The sequence below is a fragment of the Lactuca virosa genome, chromosome 3 (genome assembly GCF_052849685.1).
Source record: "Lactuca virosa cultivar CGN04683 chromosome 3, Lactuca_virosa_CGN04683_v6, whole genome shotgun sequence".
NCBI lineage: Eukaryota > Viridiplantae > Streptophyta > Magnoliopsida > Asterales > Asteraceae > Lactuca > Lactuca virosa.
In genome coordinates this window covers 107,005,208-107,008,936 of record NC_136428.1, presented here as the reverse complement: position 1 = coordinate 107,008,936, position 3,729 = coordinate 107,005,208, and positions in this window count along the sequence as shown.

Here is a 3,729-nt window from a genome sequence, read left to right as displayed (position 1 = left end):
GGGAGGAAGTGCAGGACCCCAATCTGTTGGGGTGAGGTCGGTCAGCGAGTCATGGGGAGTACAGAGGTGGTACTCAAGACTACGGAGCGGATTCAGCAAGTCTGGAGCAGACTCCAAACTGCTCAGAGTCGGCAGAAGAGTTACGCCGACAAGCGGCGTTCGGACTTGGAGTTTCAGGTGGGCGATATGGTCCTCCTGAAGGTGTCCCCCTGGAAGGGTGTTATCAGATTTCGGAAGCGGGGCAAGCTGGATCCCAGGTTCATTGGTCCATTTAGGGTTTTGGCCCGGGTGGTTCGGGTTGCTTATCGGTTAGATCTTCCGGTAGAGCTCAGCCAGATCCACAGCACGTTCCATGTTTCTCAGTTGCGGAAGTGCTTAGTGGATGATTCAGCAGTGGTACCCCTGGAGGACGTTCAGGTTGACGATAGCCTGAACTACATCGAGAGACCAGTGGCGATTTTAGATCGCAAGGTGAAGGAGTTGAGGAACAAGAGAGTAGAGTTACTGAAGGTGCAGTGGCAGCACCGGAAGGGTTCAGAGTGGACATGGGAGCCCGAGGAGGAGATGTGGGAGCACTACCCAGAGTTGTTTTCAGATTCAGTAGACTTCGAGGACGACGTCTACGACAAGTAGAGGAGAATTGTAATGCCCCATTCCTGGTACGAAAGTAATTATCTAAATGTTCATTTTATAAAAGCTACTCGACGAGTTGGTAGCCCTAACTCGTAGAGTAGGTGCGAGCTGGACCGCGGGATTTAAGTGGACTACTCGACGAGCCGGAAATGGACTCGGCGAGTAGGTCCATCAGGAGGAAACCCTAATCATTAGGGTTTGCACCCTATTTAAGCATCATTATGAGTCCTCACCCCAGCCTCCATCACCTCCACAGTCCATTCTCGAAACCCTAGCAACCATTGAGTGTCTTAAAGCCTTTCTTGCCATTTTTGTGTGATTTGAAGTTAGGAGAAGGAAGAGATCCATTGGTGATTCAAGAAGAGGCAGAAGATCCAGAGTTTTAGTTGCATTTCAGAGCTCTTGAAGGTATAAAGTTCGTACCTTGGCTTATTTTCATTTAGATCTTCTTGAAAGCTTGTTTGTTGCCACTTTCGAATCTTTTCCAAGATAATTTCGGGTAGAGAGCCTTTGGGACTATAAGGACTTTAGATCTAGGCACTCTTGAGCTCCAGAAGCTCAAAGTTACCACCTTTATTCAGCCAAGGTCCCATTCTATGCCCTAGTCTCTCATTTCTAGCTTGTTTTGGGTGATTTAGCTTCATAGCATCATGCATGCACGTAAAGTTAGCAACTTTACGTGTTATTCTAGCCTAAGGAGTCCAGATCTATGAATTGGAAACAGTGGGATCACCTAGGAACAACTGTATAGTCTGAACATGCAATGGACTCGCCGAGTTGTTCTTGGGACTCGACGAGTCGGATCGATGTCCCAAAACCCTTCTTCGATTATGAGTGATACCACTGAGTTAAGGAGATGAATCAGCGAGTTGGACATGAGTGAGACTCGGAGACAAAAGAACTCGACGAGTGTAACATCCCGGAATTCAGGTGCGTCTCTTAAACCCTTCTTCTTTTCCAAGTTGTCAAGTTTAACCCTTAAAGGAAATATTAAGGCAAATGAGTACGTTGGGCGTACTGAAGAGTACGCCGCGCGTATTCATGCGCTTAAGTTGGACGCGGACTCGCCTAGGTACGCTGGGCGTACCCAGGGTTACAGTGGGCGTAGCGGGCCCAGATGCAAACCCTAATTTGATGCTTGTACACTATAAAAGGAATGTTAAGGCCTTATCCCCAGCCACCATACTTCAGTGAATGAACCCTAAGAGAGCAGAAAACCCGTATTAAGCTTAAGTGTGTATTCTAAGCTTCAAAGTGCCATTTTAAGGTGGTGAAAGAGAAGAGGAGGCCATTTTAGGAGCTAGAAGTTGGTGGACAAGAGTAGATCCGAATTGTACAGAGCTTGGAGCTTCTTTCTGAGGTAAAAAGCTCAAAGCTTTCCTTGTCATTTTTTATTTGTGTTTCTTGGAACAATTTTTAGGGTTTTTGGTCCCAAGGTGGAGACTTTATGAGCAAATGGTCTCCATTGGCCTAGATCTGCCATATTTCAGGGTAATATGAGTTGTATGTTCATAAAACTCCAATCTTGGACGTGAATATTGAGCCATGCATGAGATCTAGACTTTATGAGGAAGAAGGAAAGGTGTTAGAGTGATTAGGGACCTTTACAGCCATGCAAAGGCTTAAAGGTCTCGACTTTATGGATTAAGTGATCTTAGAGAAGTCAGATCTAGATTTTGAGTTTATGTCTTAACCGTTTAAGACCAAAATCCAAGAAAGGCTGAAACTGAGACATACGCTGGGCGTAACTCTCAGAACGCGCAGCGTAAGGGGTTGAGACCCCGATTATGGATCACCGGCATACGCCCCGCGTACAGAGATGGTACGCGCCGCGTACTGCCTCCTGTTGACTTTCGTTGACTTTTAGGGTTTTGGTCAACATTTGGACTTTTCAGTCAGGGAGGGGTAAAATGGTCTTTTACCCTTCTGTGGGATTGTAGGAAGGGATGTAATCTAGCCTTTGAGAGCCATTATTTATTCAAGAGTACTGTTTATGTGTTTAGGTGGGGGCTAGATCTGTGTTTTCGTGTGCGAGATTATCCGAGATACCTGAGGGTCTTGTATGTTATGTGTATATATGAGATTATGTGCATTGTGTTATATGTATGCTATGTGTTGAACAGAATGGGCTGGAGGGCCCAACGATATAGACCGGACCGAAGGGTCCAACGACACAGACTGGACCGAAGGGTCCGACGAGCTATGACCGGACCAGAGGGTCCAACAAGCTACGGGACTGGAGGGTCCCGCTAAGACACATCGACCGGAGGGTCGTACTGTAGCCTCGAGTGGCGTATGTGTTGTATGTGGTATTTTGGGGAATTCACTAAGCATTTATGCTTACCGTGTTGTGTGTTACGTGTTTCAGGTACCAGTGAGGAACGCGGGAAGGCGCCGGCATGATCAGTACACACTCATTGAGATTATGTTGAGATTCTGGGAATTGTTTTGTAATGATGACATTGGATACATTGTGCTTTGATATTGTTTTATGATTAAAAGTATGATTTAAAAATGAAAAATTGTTTTGGAAATTTACGTTGTTACAAGTTGGTATCAGAGCCTTGGTTTGAGGGATTCAGATGCACCTTCGGGCGTATCTGAACTCAAACTGAGGGTTTGAGGAAGTTTTTCACAAAATAAACAATTTTTCTAAGGAAGTAAAAGAATTTGAGAAAAGCAGAAGGAAGCAGTGTGTACGATCAGCCAGCGCCCGAACGGTGATTTCCCATAATACCCTTACATTATGTGTTATGAGATATGTTATGATATGTTATGCATGCTAGAGTAGGCTAGGTATTCATATTAGGACTATAGTGGCCTGATTTGTGATGCCTTAGCCTAGGAAGATTTCTGCTGCTATGAGATGCTTGAGAGTGAGTAGGTAGCAGTGAGGAGCTGATGAGAGGTCTACCGAAGGGTAGCCTATGCTATCGAGATGTAGAAGTACTTGTGATCTGGGATCCAAGGAGGAGGAATTGGGGTGAATACTGATGTGGTGTGGACGGTAGTATAGGGCCCGTACTACTGAAGACACCGGATCAGTGCGCAGTCCAAGTAAGAATCCTTAGGGTACTAGGGAACAAGTAGGGTTGA